At 42.7% G+C, this 25,838-nt stretch overlaps 1 long non-coding RNA gene across 4 annotated transcripts in view; it reads left to right on the forward strand.

The window, feature by feature from the left end:
• Positions 1 to 9,623: 9,623 nt before the first annotated feature.
• LOC138917857 (uncharacterized) overlaps positions 9,624 to 25,838 on the forward strand; it is a 47,627-nt gene continuing 31,412 nt past the window's right edge. For 2 of the 4 annotated variants that reach the window (XR_011426433.1, XR_011426436.1), the window contains exons 1-2: positions 9,676 to 9,844; positions 10,770 to 10,873. This is a non-coding gene — a long non-coding RNA (uncharacterized lncRNA). Of the gene's footprint in view, positions 9,845 to 10,769; positions 10,874 to 25,838 lie in introns of all 4 variants that reach the window. The other 2 variants (XR_011426434.1, XR_011426435.1) reach the window with 2 other exon arrangements.

Consider the following 25,838-nt stretch of genomic DNA (forward strand, 5'->3'; position numbering starts at 1 on the left):
CCAGAACTGAAATCTTTCTCCCCACATACCCAAATATTCCTTTTCTCTAGTATTTCCCATTTCTGTAAGTGGCACCTCTAGTCATATGGTTGCACTTGCCACCAATTTAGGCATGATCCTGGAAAACCCCCATGGCTCCGGTCCAATATCAAATGTATAAACATTTCTGTTCTTTTTATCTCAACATGTATCTTGATTCCACCAGGTTTTCTCATTTCTAATGATTCTGCCTTTATCAAAGGCACAATGTCTCTCTTTTGGACCACCATAATAGTTTCCAACTGGTGTCCCTATTTCCACTGTACCCACTCTATGGTCCATTCTCACAAGGCAGCCAGTTTCTAAGCTTGCCAACTAGGTAAGGTTACTTCTCTTCTTAAAGGCTTTCATAGACTGTGCATCATACTGACAATAAAATCCAAACTCTCTATCATGGTAAGGCAGAGACTACTAGTGCCCTTCCTGATATCCATGCTCCCCACTCCCTGAGTAACCGAATCTGCCTGGTTACAAGACTACATTTCCCTCCCTCCCTTGCAAACAGATATGGTTATGTAATAGTCTGGCCAAAGATATATAAGCAGAAATGTTGCCTGGGAGCTCTGGGAGGGATCCTTTAAGGAAGCTGACTTAGGGTGCCCCTTTGACCTACCCTCCATATCTCCTTCCTATTGACTGGAGTACAAATGTGATAACTGGATCTCTACTAGCCTTCTTGGACCATGATGGGACCTGTCAGATGAAAGCCACATGCTAGACATCAGGGTAGAAAGATGGAAGGAATCCTAGTTCTGACAGCCATGGAACCGCAATATTGGCTGTGGACTGCCTATCTCTGGATCACTTTAATATGTGAGAGAAATAAGCTTCTGTTTTCTTCATACCACTTTATTTTGTGTTTCAGTTATATGCAGCTGAACTTAATGCTGGCTGATAGATATGGCTCATGAGGCCCTGCGCGATGATCTGGCCCCAGCTTTCCTCTTTGACCTCGTCTTGTGCGCCTGTTCTGCTGGATCACTGTTTACTTCCCGCAGTGGTCTCCTGTCAGTTTCTTGAACTGCTTCCCACCTTGGGGCCTTCCCACCTGTCGTTCCTCTGCCTCGAAAGCTCTTCTACTTCTCCTTTGCCTGGCTAACTCCTGTCATCTTTCAGGTCTGAGTCTAAATGTCATTTACTTGGAGAGGTCTTCTCTGACTCTCTGATCTAAATGATGTTTCCTGTATCTCTCTCACACCATTCTGATTTTTCCTTCACAATACTGATTACAGTTTGAAATGACATATTGATTTGTGAGATTTTTTTTTGTTGTTGTTGTCTATCTACCATGTCTGTTTGCTCAGTACTTATACCCAGAACCTGATTCTAGGCCAGGCATATACTCAGATAGTAATCAAACGAATGGGAGAAAATATAGAATGCAGTTTAGAGAGTGGAACCAGGAATCTAAGAATCTGGGTTTTAATCCTGACTTTTACTAACTCTGTGACTTAACCAAGTTACTTAACCTCTTTAGGCCTTGTTTTACTGGTCTTTAAATGAGGCTAATACTAGGATATTCCTGAGGGGATTGTGGTGAAGATTAAGTGACCAAATAAAACTAAAGAATTCAACATAGTGCCCTTCACAGAGGAAATGCTCAGTATAGACTAGCTATTATTAATGAAGAAATGAAGAAATCAATGAAAAAACGCAAGGTCATTTGGCAGCATGTTATCTGACCCAGGAAAGAGACCCGTGCTTCAACAGTGGTGTTCATTTGCTGAGGTCACAGTGCCTTTAGCCAAAGGATAGTGGGAATATCGTTTGTCGTGGGCATTTTGAATGTCTGCCTTGATCCTTTTGTAGGGCAACTCAAATGCCTCTGCTCCAACAGGGCCCACCCTTGGCCTTTGATAGTTATTGCCCTGGTTTCTACAGCACTATGACTCACTCTCCTGGCACCTACCACAAGGTGCCAGAACAGTTGCTCTTCAGGCCCATGTCCTAGCTATCCCTGGGGATGCCAGCCTCTTCCATGCTGGGCTATGTTTTATGTTCCTACCCTCCCCTGACTCTTCCCCTGACTAATGAGAAAAATCCTTCTAAAATTGAGATTTTAATCTTTATTGTCAAACAAGGGCGAGAACCAAAACACCAAGAAGTGAAGAATGTGGGAAGGGCGGGGGCGGTTGGCTTCCTGTGTGTAAACCACTCCTCACCCAATTACTTCAAACCCTTGCGAGAGCTGGAGAAACCACCTCAGAGTTTGTTTTGGTTCTGTTAGGGAAACTCCAAAGCCACGATTTTGGAAAGGCTTCAAACATTCCCCAGATGAGCCGTCCTTCCATTTATAAGATACTCCAAAATCCTGTATTTACTAAGAGTGGAGCAGGACACACGCATGCTCGCGCGCGCGCGCACACACACACACACACACACACACACACACACACAACAACCCACTCTGGATTCGCTGTAATCCTGCCTTGAACATTCAAGAGAATACTTGAATAATACTTACCTACCTCACTGGGGTGTTGTTAACGATTAATTAGTTAATGTTTTTAAAGCACTTTGTGGATGTAAAGTGCTTGTATAAGTGCTAAGTATTATTATTATTAAGCTGAAGTTCTCTGGTTTGGCTGAAAATATTTTTTTGCAATCACACATTTAACTGTAAATAAATCAAGTTTATTTACAAGAAGGTTTTCCTTTTAGGGTCACCTCCTGGTTACTATCATTTAACTAATCTCTTTTATTTTCATTTGGGTTACAATAGAGCTGCCTCATCCTGAAACTTTCTATCTTTGAGGTAATTTCAGGAATATCCTAGGAAAATAAATTCCCAAGGACCCTGCCTGCTTCCTCAGGTGTGTGTATTTCTTCAGCAAGAACTCTATACCTACCCAGTCTCCAGGACTTCCTCTGCAGAGTTCCCATCTAATTAGGTCTAAACTGGAAAAAAAAAAAATTGCATATGGAACATTGTCTTGTCAAATAAGTCAGTAGAATAAATTTGCTAGATTTGATGATGATAATAGCAGTAATAATATCAACAATAGGGACTGGAAGTATTTTGGTTTTCACTCCTTCACTTCCCTGTCTTCAATCTGTCTTTGTTCTTTGGAAATTTGTGAAGAGGATGAGGGTAGAAGGCTGAGGAAGCAGTAAGAGGCTTCTACGGCACAGCAGTATGCAAACTGTCCAGTGGAAGAGCAGCCTTAATGAAGTAGTCAACTGTCTAAGCCCATAGCAACCTGCAAGTAAAGTTCTTTCTTCCACTGCCTTAGGCGATTCCATGGGAGTCACGCCGGATCTTTAATGAACTTAGTAGCCTATAAATCAACAAGGGATATGACACTGGGGAAAGGGACATAAGAGAGGAAAGTCAGACAATGGAGGCTGCTGCTGCTCCCTTAGTAAAAAAGCAGTGTATTTTTGATGGACCCTATTGTTTTGGTCTATTTTGTGTGTGTGTGTGTGTGTGTATGTTTTAAGGTATGGTTGGACACCTTAGTAAAAAAGCAGTGTATTTTTGATGGACCCTATTGTTTTGGTCTATTTTGTGTGTGTGTGTGTGTGTGTATGTTTTAAGGTATGGTTGGACAGTGGCCATTTTTAGCAGGAACTTAAATTGTCCAGATATTGGATCAGTACCATGCAAGGGTTACATCCTTAATGTGTAATTCTAGGGTAGGTGGGAACAATCAAGTTGAATTACTGACATTGTAAGGAAATGAAAAGTCAAACTGCTGACCATGTGTATTTTATATTATTTAATTAAAAGTAGATAACGGTGTATGAATGAACCACAAATCAGATAAAAATGGCAGCATTTTCTCATATTTAACACATATTTGACTTGTGGTTGGGTGACAATTTACCAGAACAGGTCGATGATGTCTCCAAATAGAAAATCAGGAGTGTAATTAAAAAATACTGCAGGGAAGAAGCGATATTAACTCCAACCCCGAGCAGAGCTCATCACAGCCCCAGTTCCCATCACCATTATTCCTACTTAATGAGAGTCTCCTCTATTTCTTTCTTTATCTTGAAATAAAAAAGGGAAATCATCAGAATTTTTACTTTAAATATATCATGTGCCTTTTATGGAAATAAAGAAAATGGATGGATTACAAATTCTAGGTGTTAAGATTCCCTATTTATTTAATCATTTTAATGGACTCTCGTTAAATATCCAACAGTCAGTCATTCAAAGTTGTCCCTCAGGACAGAACTGCTAGTTCACTGGACTATCTTTAGAGTTTTTGGCTTCATCAGATGAGCAGTTGTGAGGAATGTCCATCTACTCTTCTTCTGTATCTGTGGAGTGACTATTCCTAAATTGTGCAGAGAATATTATCAGTGAATCCAGTCTCTTTAGCATCCATTCAAACATGCCAGGTATAATCAGAAGTCAGCATCCTCAGACTGAGACAATGCCACAGCCAAAGGGTCCAAGTCTCTGACTCTCTCTTCCAGATTCCACTTGACTTTCAAGCCAAATGGGGAAGACTTCGGCACATTCTCTGCTTTCTGATCTTCAATTATTTGATTATTCAGTCAATTCAGAACCGTTGTTTAGAAATATTCACAAAAATCTCTCACTATATCTTGGTTCTTCTGTCAGAGAGCGAGAGCAAAGTACGTAAACATATGCAATGACAAATCATTGGTAACTATTTGATATTTCAGTACCTCTTTCTGCTGTGGACTGTACAAGACTCTGAGGCGTTTCTGCATTAGAATCGGGTCTAACACTGCCACTATTCATACTTCTCTTAGTCCTTTGTCAGAATAAATCTCCTACTCTTTAAATTAAAATCTTGCACTTCTTACCTTTTGTTTCCCAAAATTAAGAGATTGTTTTACTGATTTTTACTTAAGGAGTCTCCTTGGAGCCAGGACAAAGAACTTGGTATTTTATCAATAGAGAAGAGTTTCAATTCATAGGAAGAGAAGTATACAAGTTGATGATTCCAAGTAAAGAAGAACATAGCTCATGTTCTTGTCTCCCGAGCGCAATGTCCTGATGAGAGAGCTGCCAATGAAGGGCAGTAACCAGGGAAGGACAGTCCTCGGCCAAATCAGCTGGGCAGACTGCTTATCTGTGTCAGCATACCAAGTGTAGCCACGGGGTGAGGGGATTTGGGAAACTGTCAAGTCCAAAGATGGATATGAGGATGATGACAGAAGGCAAGAGGAGAGAGTCAAGAACATGGTGGAATTGAGTAGGAGACATGGTTCAAGAGAAGAATTCAGAACTAAGACAATTTGGTGGATGCGAAAGAAAAATTCCCATTCCCCCTGAAATACGGCCCAGTGGGCATTGTAAGAATGGTCATGGTGGCTTAAAGGATTTTCAAAAAGTGTGGCAGGAAGTGGGAGGATGAAACCAAGTCAGTTGAGTAAAGCTATGGAAATAAATACAAACTTTAGTCTGAAGACAAAGAAGAAGGTCAGAATTACTCTGTTTCATAGATGTTAAGACATTCAACTTCTAACGTTTCAGCATTTCTGGCATTGGTCTGCCCCTCACAATTGATGGCATCTTGGATTTAATAAAATATGGTCTAGCGTTAAAGGCATAAAGGCACAAGAAAGAGATGAATCTCTGGCTACGAACAGTCCTCAGTTGACGTGAGGGCCAGAGGAATGCTTTCTGTTGCTTTTAACTGGGAGTTTTGTGAACACGGCCCTTTTGCCTATCACTATGATTTTTCAAATGAAGCTTTTGGAATGTCTCACTCAGATGCTGGATCTCAGCTTCTTCTTTTCTGATGTTGCCACACATTCCTTCTCTTTTTTCCATTTTGATTCCATTTGACTTATATTCAGAGAAAAGTAAGGGTGGTAAGAGATTAGGTTAAATGTCAGCCCCTCAGAGAGGCCCTCCCAGACCACTCAACAAATAGTCACCTCCATTCGCTTTCTATCACATCACCCTATCTTATTCTCATCATAGCACTTACACTTTTCCAATAGTTTCCGATTAATTTTGTTTATGGTCCATCTTCTCTGTTAGCATGTATGCTGAAAAAGCATAAGGACTTTGTTTATTTAAAGTGTCCTCTGTGCTTAGAATAGTGCCTGGCACATAGCTGACTCTTAGCAAACATGTGGGGAATAAGTAAATGAATATATGACCTTGAAAAGAATTAAACTGTTCCTTGGGGAGTTAGGCCTCTTTGGAGTAAATATATATAATGAGCATTATATGCAACTAGTACATTTTAGGGTATTTTGTGGATTCCTCTACATTTCCCATATATCTGTTAATGAAATAAAAAAATTTAAAAATCGTGTAATTCTGAGTCTTTAAGACAGTAACCCTTAAAATATAGCTTGAGATTTCCCAGAATCTTAAATTAACGCCTCCCTAGCTCCATGTCTGGGCTCATACATGCTGATCCAGCTTCAAATCAGCTGGCAGTTATTATTCACCCTGAAATTAAAAAGCAGGAAAACAACCTCTCTTCTTGCAGACAGACGTTCATGGAAAGTTTTGGCCTTGATATGTTGGCTATAGTCTTAGTGATCCATATTTATATGGTTATAAAATATCTCTCACTTGTTTAAAATAGATTTATCATTAACGTTACGCCAGTAGGTATAATTACTAAGGTTATCACTTCAACAAATTTAAACCAACTGAAAATACAATCAAAAGAAATTAACCTACCTCCACATACAGCTCTCAAAATAGCTCACTTATTGCCTAGAGATGGAGATCACACTAAGAGAAATTGTGAAAATGGACATGAGTCATGAAACTAACTTTTAGCTTAACCTACATTAGTCCCTTGAATGAGCATCACTCTCAGAATGAAATTAACCTGTGATTTCAGCAGATCAACTCCCATTATGCCCTCATTTCAAGTTAAAAGCAAAAATATAAACAAAACCTGTTACCATTTTTAGTGTGTGTGATGCAGAGTCATTCAGGAATCATTAGAGAATATCTCTTCCAATTTAAAAGCAATTGGAAAGGCAGGGATACGGAAAGAGAATAACCCTTACTTGATCATGTTAGGGCCAACTTGATGCTGGCAGGGGTGCTTGTCATTTTGGGCAGGAATACTATAGAGAGTGTCATCATCATCATCATCTTTAGATTGATGGTTCAAGGATGAAGCTTGTGACTCATATGGATAGTAAGTGTTTCTCATTCCTTCATTCTGAAACCCTTGTCCTTCTTTATCCTACTTAGTAAGTGTACTTGTCTAACCTGTAATGACCCAGGGCTCGTTTACCCCCCAATCATTCACTGAGCATCTACCATATGGCAGATGCTGGGCTGGGTTCTGGGGATACTAGAGGGAGACCCTGATCTTTCCCTTCAATCTGCTCAGGCATGTCTCTGGCTTTTCTGACAATATTATGGCCGTGTGTAAACGACACTGGGGCATCTGAGTCACAAGTGGAAAAAGAGTCATCATATGCCTAGAACATGTCTTCTTTTCAGGCTATTGAAAAGTGAAGTATAGACCCAACTACCAAACGATTGGCAGAAACTTCTCTTTTGATCTAAATGTTTTCGTCTTGAATAGCCATGGCCGTTAGGGGTGGGACATTCCTTGGGTACCTTTTTGATTTGTTTAGATCGACAACCCCCCTAAGATGTGTGTCATTGTCTCCATTTTACCTATGAGGAACTTGAGGTTTGGAGATGTTGTATTAGATTTCTGTGGCTGCTGTAACAAATGACAGTAGGCTGGGCAGCTTAAAACAACAGAAACTTATTTTCTTATGGTTTTAGAGGCCAGAAGTCTGAATTCAAGATATCAGCAGAGCTGTGTTCCCTCTGGAGGCTCTAGGGGAGGATGTGTCCTTTACCTCTTCCAGCTGCTGGTGGCTGTTGGCATTCCTTGACCTGTGGCTGCATCATTCCAATCTCTACCTCTGTGGTCACATTGCCTCCCCATCTTCTGTCCATGTGTCTTCTCCTTTGTGCAGCTATCTTAGAAAGACACGTGTGATTGCATTTAGGGCTCACCTGGGTAACCCAGGGTCTTTTCCTCATCTCAAGATCATTAACTTAATCACATTCGCAAAGACCGTTTTTACAAAGAAGGTGACATTCACAGGTTCCAGAGATTTGACATGGATATCTTCTGGGGAGCTGTTTTCCAGGCTGCCATAGAGGTTAAGCCTTTGTCCAGGGTTATGTGTGTAAAAGAGGTGGGGTTTGAACATAACCAGGTCTGAATTTAGAGTTCATTCTCTTCAACCTCCACACTGACTCTCTGGAATCCACGTGGGCATTACAGTGATGATGAAGTTTTCAATGCAATTATTTAAGTAGTTTCAACCTAGAAATATAGATGAAGAACTAGGATGTAGGTTTCACTGATACAAGTGTTTTATTGCTATCCTCCTCCTGGTTCATTCCACAAGGATCAGCCAGTATTTACAGTGTGAGCTGTTCCAGGCTCTGTGCTGGCATGGAGACTCAATATTGAGCAAAAAACCCACCACTCCTATCCTTCTAAGCCCACCATCAGGTGGAGGGACAGAGATAGACATTAAGTAACACACACACGAATGTATAATCACAAACCCAGAAGGAAAGGGGCAATAGAGAACAAGGAATGCTGCCCAGGCTGCATGTGAAGAGAATTTTCCCTGAGGAAGTGATGTTTGAGTCAAGATTTGAAAGCTAAGCAGGAGTTAGCTAGATGAAGGAGGAGGGCAGCAGAGAAAAACATTCCAGAAAGATGGAGCGCCATATGTAAAGGAGAGATCATCGGCTTTTCAGAAATAGAAACAAGGCTGAAGCAGAGCGAGGCAGCTTTGTCAATATGAGCATTTGTTTCTAGGTCTAGTGACTGGGCAGGGTAACACTCAATGAATTCTCTGTGTTGGCAAGCTCTTTGTGGGCAGGGAATATGTTTTTTCATGTCTGAATGCTCTGGCCCAGCAGGGTGTCTAGTACAGAGTATATGCTCAATGCTATGCTTGTTGATTGACTTAATGAATAGATGAGTGAACAAACTAGCCTTGACCTTACATGTGCAGGTTGTTTGACAAAGCAAGTGAAATAGCCATAGTCCGGCTTGATACGTGTTCCTCTTCCAAATCAGGGGGTCACAGTGTAGCCAAGCATATTCTGGCCATTTTTTACCCCCTCCATGATTGTCCTATGTGAGCAAACGGCTGGTGAGGAAGCCAGGAATCAAGAGCTTTTGGCTCACAGTTGTGAAAAAATCTGGGAAGGCTGGTGGCAGCTTGCTCAGCTCTCTCCACATCTTTACCCCAGGACAAGACTTAGCTGATCGCATCCTGAGCCCAGAGTGGCAGCACCCTGTTGATTCCTCCACCTCCTTTGAGAGGAAAGAGACCAGGAGGCTTTTCTGCAAGCCGACCTTTATCTGTTGCTCCATTTTTAGGGCACAGTGCCAGAAAAGAGCTAGCTTTGCTTGCAAAAAGAGACAGACCATGAAGAAGGTTTTCCCTTCTTTCACTTTGAGAGCATCACCTCCCTTGTTCACCATACGTTGACAGGGCTGCCTCCTGTTAGAAGAAATGTTTGTGAGATACATAATTTTTACAAACATTCATTTAGTCTCTTTACCTCAGAGAGGACAAATTTCATTTCCATATAAAACGCACTCAAAAGGACAAGGTCTCAGCGATTGCTTAGAACTCAAGGACTGAAAATTGTGCCCAGGATGAAATCTCGCTGGCTATTTCAGCCACACAAATGCCACAGATGTGAAGGCCTGGCATGGAAATCTCACAGGCGAGGGGATGAAGGCCCGGTGTCTGAGACTGCCACCATTCCATACAGAAAGTTCTCAGGGCTGACAAATTGTGTGTCCTGGACTCTGCTAACCATACGTGGGTGTCGACTCAGAGATGAGTATGATATTTTAAATTTACTCCTAAAATAGAAATTCTATGCTGACCTGCTGGCTTTGTACTTCTAAGACTTTCTTCCACCCCTTTCTTACTGTCTTTCCTCCTTCTCTCTTCTTTCTTCTCTTGTTACTTCTTTATTCTTGAGATAGTATGAGGGACTAAAGATGGAGAGTGAATCAGGAGACCTCTGGACCAGGCTCTGGCACTAAGTAGCTGTGTGGCCTGGGCTGTGTCACAGAACCCATTTCGTCCTCAGTTTCCTCATCTAGAAAATGGAGCACTGGACTCTCGGAGTACCCTGTGAAGTGCCCACTCTGGCCTTCAGATCTTCCTTGCCTCTTTTTCCCCTAGACAGTCAGTTTTTCTCTCCCCTCCCCACAAGGCCCTCATTTTCTCTCTCTGGTCATCTTATTCTCTTACTTCCGTCTTCTCCTATCTGTCCTCTCTCTTCCTTGTTCTTGCTGTGAGGGGAGGATCACAAGTCAGATTAGGTGTTTGTGCTTTTTGGACAATAATGGGGAGATTTCTAAAGCCCCGACTGATAATATGTCAGCCATAATTACAAGGGTTTGTACTACTTTGATTAGGAGAATCAGCACCATGATATCGTAGGTTGGGGAGAAGCCATGGACTGCCAAATCGTGCTGGTTCATGATAGAAAAAAGAATTCAGATGAGAGGGAAAGACGCGATGGCATCTCTTTCCCTTCACGTATCTGTGCTCTTATTTATCTTCCTCATATCAGGGACACAGTCCCTACGGCCCTTTCTTAGAGGGAAGCCAAGAGATTCCCCATATTTGCCCCTTCACAGGGCTCCAGCTTCTCCCCCGACAGCAGACAATGTTGGATAAACTTGCAGGAGACTCTCTTCCTCCTTTCATCTGCTCTCCCAGATTATACCTTCTTTCTACTTTGTTTTTCAAAGACAGGACCACCTTAGAACATGGCTTCTTCCAAGAGAGCATTTGGCAGCCTTCTTCCAAGCCTGAGGGGAGACTGAGAAGTGGTTTCTTCTTTTTCCTAATACAGGTATTAAGCTGACTTAATATTCACTTACTCTGAAAAATCCCACTTCACAGAAACATTTTTTAACATGAGCCAAAGCGTTTCTCCCTAATTCAGCACAATTGCGCCTGGTTTATATCCATTGATGTTAAATGATTTCCTGTTTAATATCAATTGGAAATGGCTGATTTCCTACCCCAAACAGTAGTTAATGTCAATTATGGCAGGCAGGGCAGAGCTGTTTTTCAATTAACTACACCACTCCATTTTGTTTGCTGGCGAGTGGTGCAAAATACACGTGCGCAGAGCCACCTCATGAAAAAGTGACAGAGAGGGACTTAGCGTCAATTTTGCTGCCTGTTCCTGACCATTAGTTTGAGAAGTGGTGGTGGTGTAGGGGGATGCGCAGCTTACCTTCTCCCTTTTCCCAAGGGACTAATCTTGGTTTAATGGGAACCCCCTCTTCCATCGCAGAAACCTCTGGTCAGGTTGTTGGGGAAAGGACAACACTTAGCTGTAAACAGTCTAATTAGAATCGAGTTCCCAGAGATGTGGAAGGGGGTACAGATTCATTAGAGAGGATATGACTGTGGCGTAACTCTAGTGATTCTCAGAGAGTGTGGGTGCCAGTGTAAGGTAAGGATGAGAATGGTAGGTAATATTTATTGAACAGCGACTGTGGGTCAGCGATGTTATGTTATTTTGAATCCTCTCAATAACCGTATGAGAGATTGTATATCCCTGTTTCGTAGATGTCCATATCCGATTGCCTAGTGCTGCTGAGGTATTCAGCAGCTGAAGCTAGAGTTAAAATCCAGGACTGTTTGATTCTATCTCATGGACTAGTCTTCCTTTCTAATAAAACGAATGGTTGAAACTACCCTTGGTGAGTCTGTGTAACCCCTAAGGTGAGGCTCCTTAGGACACTGAGGATGGTAGGAGAGGGGAACAGGATTCAGTGGTTTCTCTTTCCCTTGGTCTAGGATCCAAAGCGCTACACAGTCTTTTCTTACGTTACCCTGTGTTTCTCCACCTCTCTGTGGGTAGACGCCTTTCCTCACACTTCTGCTTATGCTAATTCCACGCCTTTCAGGGACTAGCTTGAGTTGTCCATGAAACGTTCCTTGACTGCTCTGCCCATCTTGGGCATTCTCCTCTGAACCCTTTCAGAACTTCTGCTCTAAGATCCTTTGCTAACATTTTCCTCATATGGCTGCAGAAAACTTTGTTAAGAGCAGAAGCCATGCAGGAAAGAATTTCATGTGAGGGGGGCTAATACTTCTGAGCTGTTTGTCCTTCCCTACCTCATTCTTTCTTCATGCAACAAAGATTTATTAAGTGCCTACTATGTGCCAGGCATTATGTTGGGAGCTATTGATGCTGAGGAGCCACTATAGCAGTGGAGGAGACAGACACTGAAGGGAGAGCTTCAATGGAGTATAGCAGGTGCTATGGGATTGCCCAGGACACTGGCACTTAGCTCAATGGTGGGGTAGGTAGAGGAATCAAAGAAGTTTCTTTGGAGTGGGCATCTGAATTGAGTTTTGAGGAGGTGGTTAAACAAGAGGAGGTAGGGGTCAGAGAGGGATGTTTTAGCACAGGAGTCAGCAGCTGTGTGGGTGTAGATAATACTGGACCTCACAGGTTATTGAAACTCTCGAGGCTCAACCCTTCATCACACCTTCATCATAGGGATGATGTTAGGATCAATAACAGTGTACATTTACTGAGGACTTACTCTGAGCCTTGCATTGTTATAAGCTCTTTACTTGTATTAACTCAATGAGTCCTCATAACTATTTTATGAGGTAGGCATTGCAATTATGCTCATTTTACAGATGAGAAAACTGAGTCAAAAAGAATTTAATTAACTCGTCCAAAGTAACCAATCTAGTCAGCGGTAGGGCTGGTATTCAGACCTGGTGGTCTAGCTCCCAAGGCTGACCTCTTAGCCATTCATCTATGCTGTTTCCGGCATGAACTGGTGCACATGAATCGTACAGCGCAGTGCCTGAATGAAGTAGTCACTCAATTAATGGTTATTGCCTTGATTTCTTTACTCATCCTTTTTTTCCAAAATTCCTTTTCTTTGTAAAGATAAGTTCTTTCCTCATCAGAAAACGATTTTATTGGTTACAGGGCTGTGTTAGCTACGCAGTGATTCCCCTCTCTCTTCCACTGTGGGACCTAGTTCAGCGCTGCGCAAATAACGAACACGTGGAACAAAACAAAGCACTGGGATAAACACTTGTGCAGATGAAGATTGCAGCCAGATTAGGAAAAAGTGTAGCTTCTTGTTCCTCAGGTTTACTAGGAGTCAGTATGCAGATTTCTTGTCTGGGTGTTGCCAAGTGAGTGGACAACTCTTTTTTTCTGCTACTCTTTCTAAGATGGTTTGAGAATGAGCCTTCTCGGTTGTGGGGGCTCCTCTTGAGTTCTGAGATTCCAGGGTAACTCATACATTTTTTGAGGTGTCTTGAATGTCATACTTACTAATATAAGTTACATTTTTCATCCTGATCAATTTGTTTGGAGGGAATATCAGATGCCAGTGCATGGGCTGATCCCATTGGTTGGAAAATATGGTATGTCCTTCAAGTATTGCTCTGAGCAGCACTTAAGATGGACATTTTTCTTTTTCCCCTTCCTGTGTCTTCTGTTGCCCTACATGAGACATTCTGTATATCATCCATGTATCTGAGATATTCAAGTTTGTGTGAAAATCTGTGGGATTACTTAGTAGGACCATTTGAGGAGAATTTGGATTGTCTTTGAAATTTTTATAGTAGTAGGTATTTATTCTTTAAAACTTAAGATAATTAAAGTCATCCATAAATGCTAGTCATTTTTATTTTACTATATTTTTTTGAGTTTAGGATCAACTTTAAACATCAAAAGGGAAGGAGAATAAAAAAGAACGGACATGGGGTAGGGGCAGGATTCAAGAAGCCCTTTATAAGTTATCGAGCCAGCCTATCATTGTTTGCAAAAATGGTACCAATGATAACTCTTATGCAGTAATTTCTAGCTTAGGCGAACAAAGAGAGTTGTGCTATTTGACATTAAACAGTATTTATGGACATTATTCCATTCATCCTTGCAGTATCTCAGAATGTCACGAGAATAAATAGCTTGACCAATTCAGACTGGCTTAGGTCAATGCCCCAAAACCAGACCTTTGGAGTCCTTTTTACTACACTTCTGACTCTCAGCGATTGTCCTGTGCCTTGATGGAAAACACCCTTCTCTAGGGCGGGGCTTTCACAGTTGTGAAAAACGGACAAGGAAGGAGTTCCTGAGGAAATGAGAAGTTTATAAAGAATGCCTACTATGTGCCTAGTACTACGCTAGACAGATGTTAAACATCTTCTTAATTCCTCAGAGGAAGCCCAGTGCCCTGCACCTGCCGTATGTTCCCCTTTGGCATAGTCTTTACAAAAATAGGTGCTCATTATGCCAGAGAAGCCCAGGCCTTGCTAAGCAGAAGCAGGTATTTGGCAGGATCTGGGCCTCAGGTCCACAGCATTATATCCATCTCACAGGTGTGGTGGAAAGACCGACTCAAGGGTCCCTGGGCAGAAATTCTTGACATTTGGTTCAGGTCTCTCCTAGGGGCCTTTAATCCCTCATCTCCCAGAGTATCTAATCCAACTGCTAATTAAGGGAAAAATTGAGACAGCAGATGAGAAGCGTGACTTTTTTTTCCTTTTGAAGCGATTTAAACCTTTGGAAGGTACACAAATGTAGTCCTATTATTCAAGTTAATTTACAATCCCTCCCCGGTCCACCACAAGGAATTTATGAACCTGGACGAGCTGGAAGTCCCTTAGCAAAGTAAACAAACTATAACTCAGGGTTGCACACTTTCAAGGAGCCTCTATCAGCAGGTTTTATTTTCACATCAGAGGTGAAAAGATAATTTGGTGAGCCATAGTTTGTCTCATTGGCAGCAGCCAAGAGTCTGCCTGCATGGTGCAGGAAGAAAGGGGCTGACTAGGCAGCGTCTGCGGGTTAACACGCAGCAGCTGTCTTTGTCCTGGTGACAACGATGATTACAGTAAGAGCTGGCGTTTACTGAGCTGTTGCCATTAGTCAGGTACAATCCCACGCATTTCAGCCTCATCACAACCCTTTGGACTAGACACCTTTATTATCTCCGTTTTACAGATGAGGAAACTGAGGTTTTTAGATGTTTGGATATTTTCCCTCTAGAAACAAAGTCTGAATGTGACTTCATGCTGTTTATCTACAGATGGGGCGTGTCTGAGTGCAAAGGGTGGACTGTGTAGGAGGTGGGATTGGCTAGTTTTTTCTTTTTGGAAAGGGGGAAATTTCTGTCCTTCTCTCTGTGCATCCCCCTGTCTTCTGCTTTCAAAGCAAACAATGAGCAGTGATCTGGGAGACAGGAGGCCTGCATTCCAGTCCTAGCCCTAGAAGGTGCTGACCATACCATCTTGGACAAATCCCTTCCCCAATTCTGGCATCAGTTTCCTTATTCGTAAAACAAGGAGGACAACATAGGCACCTGATATCTAGAACCCATGGCTCTCAATTTCAGTGGCTCCAGGATCCTTTGAACCAGGGCCATCGCTCTTTGCTTTTCGACCCCTTCCTCATCTGCCTTTGTGTGTGGGACTGCGACGCTTCTCTTGGATGTGCAAGGCACTGAAAAGAAAGAAAGTTTTTTTTTTTTCTTTTATGTGCTATATACCAGACGACCTTGACGTGATGGACTACGGGATCTGGTGACACTGCACACTCACTACTATTCAACACTGTGCCGGAAAGGGAGGAAGGAATGGATTTATTGACTTGCGACTTTGACTCGGGCCTGTGTATCAGGCCTGTTATTATGTGGAATGATTAGGCTGCAGTGGCAGGGACAAGTTAAACTAGAACAACAAAAGACCTCCTTAACCTTTACCTGGACACAAGGCCATTCATAATGACTTTTGCATGGTTTGGAAAACCAAGTCTCTCCTGGAGCACTCAATACTTTTGCAGCCCCAGCAAATGAGCAGGAAAGGGGAAGATGGATGAGTGAGGGAGATGAAATGTAATCCAATTCTGCATAGTCCTGTTTAGAATGCTGAGTTCAGGTCTGTGCAAAAAACAGCAATGGCTTAGAGATCATCATCATTTTCTTTGGCTTGAAAAAGGAATTTGAAACCAGATACAATGGTTGCTCACTGAGAAAACTTCCAACTATTTGTTATCTGCTAGTGCAAATTATGCTGTTCCTGAAAGATATTTTCCCTCTTGAAGGAGCCATGTGCCTTCTATTAATGTGAAAGGAACTGGATACATAGAGCTTTCACACTCTCAGGCCCCCCCCTCCACCCGCCGCCACACACACACAGAGTATCAAACACAAGGTCTCCTTGAAAAGCTGAAATAGCTGCAAGCATCTCAGACTTCCCTCACTTCTGAAAGAAACTCCCCCCTCTAGCTCAGCTCACTGGCTCAGGCTCATGAGCCATATTTTCTGTGGAATGGATGCTGCATCAACCATTTAAAATACTGGGTATATGGGGGATTTATTCAGACATCTTCTCCTAAATACTGTAAGTTTTAATGGAGCTGGATACAACACAAGAATTAGGGAATCACAGAGTATTACAGTTGGAGGAGACGTTATCGATCACCTAACCCAAAGGTAAACAAACTTTTTTTAAAGGGCCGAATGGTAAATACGTTAAGCTATGGGACAGTGAAGGGGCCATGAAGCTTAAAGTCTGGGGAATGGTCTGGATCAGTGCTTCTCTAACATCAATGTTCATACAAGTCATCTGAGGGTCTTATGGAAATGCAGTAGGTCTGGAGTAGGACCTGAGATTCTGAATTTCTGACAAGTTTTGTTGATGTTGACTTCTGGAAAGGTCTTCTAGCTGTCTAACATACTGGGTAAGTGAATGGCATTGGGGCCAAGAGACCTGGGTTCAAGCCTTGACTTTGTAACTTCTGATCTGTGTGCCCTTGGGAAAGTTATGCCATCTTTCTGAACTTCAGTTTCCTCCTTTATAAAATAACATTAATTATATCTGGCAAATAGGGTTGATGCAAGGATTAAATCAGATAGTGGCTACAAAGGGCTCATCACAATGCCTAGCACATTGTAAAATGCCCAATAAATATTTGCAATTTTTGTTAAAATTAACCGTAATCTAATACACAAAATGAGTAGATGTCTGCAAGCTCAAGCATTTTACTCTGTTGGAGTGGAGGAGAGCCACCCCCAATTTGACATGGTTTATTATACAATATACCAAGTACAACAGACAAAGAGGGCAGCTGTCCTCTTATTCAGAGTAGTATATTTCTTCCTAGGGAAACACCCCACATATTTTCCAAGAGGAGACAACAGATTAAAAACAGTGAATTCCATGAAGGGAAAAAAGCTGTGAGATACTGAACTAGTAGCAGCCTTGAGATTTGAAAAGGAACAGGGAAGGAGGAGGGAGGGAGTCAGTAAATGGATAAGCCAACTCAAATATGCAACAACGTGGGGTTATACAGTGTGAGGGACAAACAGCCTTGCATCGTTTCATAGACACCACTGGAATCCAGTTTCCGGAAGAAAATGAGAGATAACCATAGCAAAGGCGGATACAGAGGACAGTAGAAAATCCTTAGAAGCAAATGACACTTGATTTTGGTTCTGTGCAGTGATGGCTTTATTTCTTGGGGTTACTTGATGACTCCTTCCAGTTTGTAATGATGGTAATATGGCTGGACCAAGAGGGGTTCAAGACCTGTACCCAGGGTTGTGAGTCTGGGAGAACCTGTGCACATGTCCATCTGCCTGTAGCAGGAGTTTTCAAGCCAGACAAATTTGAATCTCTGTCTCAGGCACTAGGCGGTAGTGGCCAAGAGAACCAGCTCCTGAGTCAGACTGCCTGGGTTGAATACCATTTCTGTCACTTATCAGCCATGCGAACTTAGGTTAATACTTAACCTCTCTATGCCTCAGTTCCCTCATCTGTGAAATGGGGATAATATTCATAATATTTTCCTCATGGCATTATTGTCAAGTTTTAAGGAGTTTAAACTACATAAAGTGTACAACGTGCTATTCAGTAAACAGCAGTTCAGTGACAGCATCATTACTAATTTCTCCATTGCTGTAAAAATGAGAGTTGACTTTTTTTTGCACGTCCAACCATGAAAGCACAATATTGTCTATCAGGAATAAGTCTGCAAACAACCATGAAGGAGTATCTTGCCCCGTTTTAACCAGCATGGCAGGGTGTGCAGTAACTTGAACTCAAGAGATCTGATTGGTTAAAGTTAAGGCAGGAGTGGAGAGGTTGGGGAGAAGGATGATTACAGGACCCAAGAAAGAGGTATAGAGGTGTCTTGGTGCGTGAAGCCAGATGACATTCTGAAGAGCACCATCAGGAGACCTGGTCCAGAAGGTCGAGGTTGAGACCAGCTAGCTCATCGTTGAGGCTGAAGGTGAGGAACTGAGCACTTGCGGAGTGGGAAAGAGTCAGGCAAGCTGAGATGTGGTGATGAACACAGATCAACACCACAAGGCAGACTGTGGTTTGGCCAACTCTTCCTCCAGCTATGCAAACCAGAAACCTAGATGTCATCTTGGCAACCCCTCCCCCGACATCTCCAATCCAAACCCTTTTTGCTTTTACCTCCTAATGCATTCACTCCCCCTGCCCCCAATTTCCACTTCCAACACCACCCTTATCCAAGTCAAATCATCTTTTCCTTGGACTGTAAAAGCCTCCCCACAGATCTCCCTGCTTCCATGCTGGCTTCCTTACTTTCTTTTCTCCATCCTACAGAAAATGCCAGAGGGACTTTTTCTAAAAACCAATATGAGCATTTGACAGCCTGCAAAATCTTTTCATAGTTCTTAGGACAAAGTCGCACTTCCTGCTGAGTGTTGTCAAACTGCCATGTGCTCTTCTGTAGCTGTGTCTTCTTCCAGGTGCCCCTTCATGCTGTGCTCCACCAACCCTGGCCTGCCTTCAGTCCTGCTACTCACACACCGCACCCAGCTCCTGTGACTGCAGTCGCCTCTGCCTGGAGCACTCTTCCCTCCTCCTTTTCTCTAATTCTTCTCATCCTCTCAATCAGAGGTCAAGATCAGGGAAATTATCCCTGATCTCCCTGATCAGGTCAAGCCTCCCTCTCCATTTTATTTATTTATCTTTTTTGAGGAAGATTAGCCCTGAACTAACTGCTGCCAATCCTCCTCTTTTTGCTGAAGAAGACTGGCCCTGAGCTAACATCCGTGCCCATCTTCCTCTACTTTATATGTGGGACGCCTACTACAGCATGGCTTTTGCCAAGTGGTGCCGTGTCCGCACCTGGGATCTGAACTTGTGAACCCGGGGCCGGGGAAGCGGAATGTGCATGCGCACTTAACTGCTGCGCCACCGGGCTGGCCCCTCCCTCTCCATTTTAGACTCTCATGGAGCACCACGAATTTCTCCTTTATGGCACTTAGACAATGGAAATTCCACATATACTTGTAATTAGTTATTAATAAGCTCCATGAAGGCAGGAATCATGTTTGGGTTTTGCTCAGCATTATATATCTAGAGCATAGCATGATGTTTAGAATATACTAGGGATTTGATAAATAATGGTTAACTGAATAAATGTACCCGTGAATAAATGAATGGGCACATTCATAAACAAGCAGAGATTCAGGCAGAGGCAGGATGTGGCATTGTACAAAAGTGCAGGGTCATTGGGAGGCATTGACAGCTGAGTCATCTTATCAGGAGGGAGCTCAGACCTTCCCTAATTGGTCCTATCTCTGAGCTCACCTTTCAAACCATAAGGAGTCTTCACTCTCCTACAAGGTTCAGGAATTTGGAGGCTGTATTCTGGTTGGTTCTTCTCTGCATGCTGAACTCAGTGTGTGGCATGCAGTGGGCACATAATGTGTTTTTTTCCCTTATGAATGAATGAATCACTGCCCGGGGAGGAATAATTCCTCACATTCCCAGCTTATCTATAATTTTACTGTTGAACAGTTGAGCTTGGGTGCCTGGTTTCTATTGGAGTTGGTATGGTTGATGCCTCTGGATATGTATTAGATCCACCTCTCCTTGGGAAAGGATTCTGAACACTGTAATTTAATGTTTTAAGCCATTTATAGTCAGAGTTTTTGCCTCGCCATCCCACCTCTGCCATGTTGTGACATACCAAACCTAAGCCCTCTCACTCTGGGGTGAATTTGGACCAAGACTGCTGCCATTGGCCTAGGACACCAAGCTGGGTCAGGAACCCTCTTCCCCTCTAAAGCCTGGGAGTACCTTTGTTTCCTCAGTTGTTCTGAGGAAATGACTCTTCCGGAAAGAACAGACCCAGGCCGCAGTTTCTTGGCAGTCAGAACTGGAGGGAGAGAGTAAGCTGAGCCTCGTCCTTTCTCCCTGTGCTTTACAAATATCTCATTCTTTATTTCCCTCCAACAACATGTGATGACCCTTTGGCAAGTCCTTAGTGCTAAATTTCTTTTTTATGGAGGCAGCAGTAAAAACTCTAGGGCCTTTGATAGGCAGTGCTGGGCCGTAGAGCAGATGTAAATCACTTGAGCATTGGCTGGATTCGGTTGACAGATTTTTAGGTTCAATGAAACTTTCCTTTCCCAAATAAATCAAATTCTGACCTATGAAGGTCTGAGCTGGGAACACTTCTGAAGTGTCTGAATTTGGGCTGAGGTTGGAGGCTGTCCTGTTTGGGTGACGGGCGTGGATTTTGTAGTGTGCACAAAGGGAAACTCAGGACCTGGAATCTTGCGCATTTCCCTTTTGCTTGAGGCTTTTGGTGCTTTTTGCTCCTGGTCCCTTAAGTGAAATGGATTAAAAAAAAAATCAAGTAGGTCTTGGAATAAGCATGGAGAATGAAACCTAAGCTTTGGTGGTGGAGACATTTTTATTTGAAAAGAAGTGTGTGTGTCTGTGAAACTCTAAACTCTATGAGCTTGTTGAAGTTTCTCCACAGTCAAAAAGAACAGCTATGGCGGAACCCTTGTAAGAGATTTGCGTATGGAATGGCTTTGAGAAGATCGGCTTTTAGCGTGACTTGGAAGTTTAGGATTGTTCCCAAAGGGTCAGTTATCTTGCTGTGACTCAAAGCACCTTGAGGATCAGAGGGACCTATTTATTTGCTTTCAGACTTCATTTTGTCATTTCAAATGGAATACTGTTTTCCCTTATAACCCAATTGTCCATAAGCTGCTTTACTATAGGAGTCCCAAAAAGAGACTGTAAAGGGACACATGGTGTCCAGAATGGGCAATTTAAGAAGGCACCCACCCCACCTCTCACCTGTGGGGGCACCATCATGGATGGAAATGCGCAGCTTCACTGAAGCCAGATATCAGTCAGGTGGGGGACTGCGCTGACACTCGCTAATGGCCCAGTTATCACAGAATAGCATAGTGCCATTAACAACTGATTATACACATTACTGGGTAGCTCACAGCTAATGGGACCTGTCACAAGATCTCAGAAGACTGAGCTTATGATCTGTTGATAAATAGATACGTGGTACACATGGGTCAGTCATTTCCTTGTTAAGAAGGAAGGAGGAAATGAAGTGACAGACTCGGCAGTTCCATATAGACCATGGCTGCGTGCCTGGCTGGAGCTGGGTATCAGGATGTGAGGCCTGGGAGGTGCAGCGGGCCGTGTCTCCCTTCTACACTTGCAAATATCAGGAGTGGTTGTGGATGCGGCAATGCCACAGAGATTTTAGAAAGTGCGTTGGAACTTCCACATTCCAAAGGAGGTGTCCTCCTCCTAGGAGCCCCCTTGCAAAGCTGAGAATGCCTGCTAGTGAGGTGGCCTTTGTTCTTGCATTTCCTTTGTGGGGCCTTTTTTTGGGGGGGTGGTATATTCTTTTTGAGTGTCCCCAATTGTGTCAGATCTTTGAAGGAGTAATTTGCAAATGTCAAATGAACAGGGATGGGAATATCACTGCAGACTAGCTCTGTATAATTTGAATGCCGGTTGAGGTCTACTTCCCATCCTGATACAGTTATCCAGGGTGACAGTAAAGTAGACCTGAGCATTAGGCCACAAACTCAGGTGTGCAAAATTATTTTATTTAAATCAAACGATATCTGATTTCACTCAGAGGAGAAATTCCGTGTCACTCATTTTGGCGGAGAGTTGGGGATGAAGGTGTTTCTTGAGGCCTGTCTGGCATTGGTCCACCCTGGGTATTGTTCAGACCCCATTCTGCACCGGTTCCTTGAAGTCTGGTAAATGCAATGCTTCCCCGGCGCCATATTTTTGCCAAGGCTGGGAGCCTTCCTGTCTAGGGTCAGCCTCTTCAGGCAGAACTCCCCACCAGAGGCTCTGTCACCTCCCCAGGGAATGGCAGAAGAGCCTTTGCGTCCCACTCCACTCCAATCCCTTCTCAATCTTGGGAAATCTCCCAACTCAAAAGCATTTGTTTCCTTTCCTGTGTCTCAAGGAGCTCAAAGTTTTAGGGGGGAAAAAAAGCCAGGTAGAGATTTTTCTGCAGGCAATTTCTACTTTCAGCCTTTACAATCCTCTGCTAAAGTAAGGAACACAAGGAGCCTGGCTACTCTCTGGGAACCAAGGAAGGGAAACATAGAACAAAATGCACATTAATATCTTAGCATATTCTACTGCTGTGATAATGGCGGTGATGGCAATGACGGTGATGAAGATGATGATTTATATTGGCATTTTGCTTTAGAATTTCAAACCACTACCCAGCGTGATCCCTATAGTAGGTCAGTAAGACAGAATGGTGTGCCAAAATGAAATGAAGACTCAGAGAGGTTTTGTGAGTTGGCCAAGTCCACACAGCAAGTTAGTAACCACAAGCCCTCCTTTGTTGGTTCAATATAGTTTTCTTTGAAAGAGGCCACATGTTGCCATTTTTTTGTTTGCAGAGTACCAAACCCACTGTCTGGGAGAAAGTGACTGTAAGTGACTTAGAGACAGTCAAGGTTTTGGATATCCAGGAATGTTAACAGAAGGAATCCTGAGACCAGCTGAACCTCACAAAGTCTGCCTGCTGTCTGGGCAGGAGGGGTCCCTCTTAGATCAGACATAATTTGACCTCTGCCATAGGGCACAGGTTCTCCTGGAAAAGAAGGAAAGTTTATTTTGTTGTTATTTTTCTCCTCTGCATCCATCTCAAATTTCCGCTGCTCCTTTCCTTATACTAGGACTGTTTACTTAATTATTCTGCCAGGAAACGTGGTTAAGGGTTAGACAGAAGATGCAGAAAAAGATTGTGCTAGAAGGAAAGAGAAATGTTCTAGTTTCTCAGAGGGATGCAGATTTATTTCAGTTTTTAATAGTTCTTATTCAAATTCATCCGAAGTAATTAATGAAAGCTAGAAGAAAGCCCAGACTCACACATGCACACACACCTTCCTGGGATATTTTCTTTCTTGAAATATGTTGAGTTGTTTGGTCTATTGGTTCAGTACCCCAAGCCTAGTGCACTATTGTCATCCCTTGCTTTACAACACGGTCATTATATCCCTAAACCACATTGTGATACACAGTGCCTTCTGTTTACGACTCCCGGAACTCCCACTCCATATATCACCTGCCATAAAACCCATCAAACTACTGCTACTAAAATGGTGCACAGTGGTCTAAACAGGAGCCAGGCAAATTGTGTGATACCCTACTGTGGTTAATGAGAGTGAAAATGTGGTTAGGATTTTATTCAGGCGATGTTCATTTGCAGCGCCATTGTAGTGAGATGGCAAAGAAAGATTCTTTTGTTAACTTGAATGACAATATATTTTCTATTGTACAGAGACGTTTGGTGCAGAGTTTGCCAAGTTATTTGTCAATTGTAAATAAGTCAAACTGTGACCTTGAACAACTAGATTTTTATTGCTTGGGGGTCTTGAAAACTAATTAATACACTGAGATTGTTATATTGAGTATCGGAAACCTGTTGCCAGATTTTAAAATACAGTAGTGCAATGTCTGATAAAGACCAAAAAAAGTTAAAACAGAACGTCTCTTTTCTGTAAAATAGATGCAATTTGTTGTGTCTTCTACCTGGGGGATTTTTAAAAAGAAAATGGAGGATAGGAGAAAGGGCATGGTACCTTTGGAGCTTTTTGCATTCTTATAAAACCTGAACATCTGCAGAAAATTCTTAGCAATATCTGTAACCATCCCTGAGTCTCTAAAAGATATGTGAGGATCTTCATTCAAAAATAATTAGAGATCCCACAACTAGAAGGACCTTCAGCTAGGATATACAACTGTGCATAGGGGGGATTTGGGGAGATAAAGTAGAAAAAATATTTTAAAAAAATAATTAGAGTAATTAAACGTAGCTTTGTTCTGTAAATAATCTTAATTCAAAGGAATTCTCACCCCTCCACATACCCTCCCCAACTTCCAGTTCAAGCAAGGGCCAAGACATTTTGATCCTAGAGAAAGGATTTCTTAAAATGGTTTAATAAATGCAGGTATCTTACTCAAGGAAAAACAACATAAACTTCTGTTATTAATCCATCACCCACCTTATTATCTCGCAGTTCTTTCGTTCCCTCTAAATGACTAACTGTGTGGCGTGGAACACATATACTGCTAAGGATATTAGAAAACTTTCTTCCACAAGCCTTGGTTCATTTATGAAAACTTTGAAGAAAAAATTAGAAGAGTTACGTACAGCATGTCTGATCTCATTAACTCATTAATTCATCACTGAGCTATGAGTATCCCCAGAGGCCACTCTGGGCAATGTCATGGAAGCAGAGCTTGTCCCTGGTCTGCTCTTGTCTCTCTGTTTTGATCTTCTCCATTGCTCTCCCTAGGATGAATGGGGTCCTGGGGCTGTCCCTGCAATAGAGTTGTTACTACTGCCAAAGCTGGCACCGGCACCCCACCAAACCCCAAGTTCTCTACTAAGTGCTTCCTGTATGTTATATATTTGATACACACAAAAATGCTATGAGGTGGGTTCTAGTGTGTTTCCCACTGTACGGATAAAACAAATATGAGACCCAAGGCAATTAAACGATTTTCCCAAGGGTAAGTAAGTGAGAAGAGGCAGGGCTTATTGTGACCTCCTTCTTCTAGACCTTTTTCTTCTTCTTCTGATCACCTTCTCCTGGGATTCCGTCCACTCCCAGTCCTCTTCCCCCCATCATTTCTTTAAAGTCTTGGTCTTTTCTGGAGAAAATGGGTGGCCAAGGGATGAGCTACCTGCCCTCTCCCCACTCCCGTGTAAGCACATGCCTTAATCTCAGTGCAGGGCTCTTGTTTCCTGAGGCTCTTAAAATGATGCTCTTGGGAACGTCACATGCTATGGCCTCAGCAGGGAAGCTGTTGGGAAGGAGGCAGTAAGCCCCCTTTGTAAGTATTGCCCTGTCTGCAGTGAACAGATTTCCTTAGATTCCTGTCTCTATGTTCATACCTTGGCCGCCCCAACCATGAAAGGAATTATCAGGACGGGCTAAAGAGGGGCTGAAAGAAGAATCCCACCCACAAAGCTTTTGTGGGTGATACTAGTAAATTCTATGTACTTTCAGGAGGCTTTGTTCATCACCCCAATACTACTCGGTTGTAAGGCTGAAACTCGCCAATCATTCAGGTAGAAACAAAAGGGTAGCACAGGAAGAGTGTGATTCTCCATGGAATGACCACAGGCTATGGGGCAGAGTTCTCAGATTGGGCCCCTCTGTGATCTGCTTGACTTCTTTAGGGGAAATCTGATTTCAATTGAGTCGTATTATTTTTAAAAAATTCCAACCCTGAACAGCACCACGAAAAGGAAATTAAACTATAAAAAGTGCATTAAGGTAAGGGTAGGGATCTAAGTTACTGGCCCAGAAACAAGTCAAAATCAAAGGTAAGAGTAGAACTTGTAAGTTGCTCCAGGTAGACATTACAGATGCCACCAGTATTTACAATTGCTTGACGTAAAACAGTCTACCTCGCAGTGGATGCTGACATCATCAGCATAGCACTTAGGACTTGGGGATCTCCAAGTACTTTATAAG

Source organism: Equus caballus, chromosome 15 (genome assembly GCF_041296265.1).
Source record: "Equus caballus isolate H_3958 breed thoroughbred chromosome 15, TB-T2T, whole genome shotgun sequence".
In the NCBI taxonomy this organism is placed as follows: Eukaryota; Metazoa; Chordata; class Mammalia; order Perissodactyla; family Equidae; genus Equus; species Equus caballus.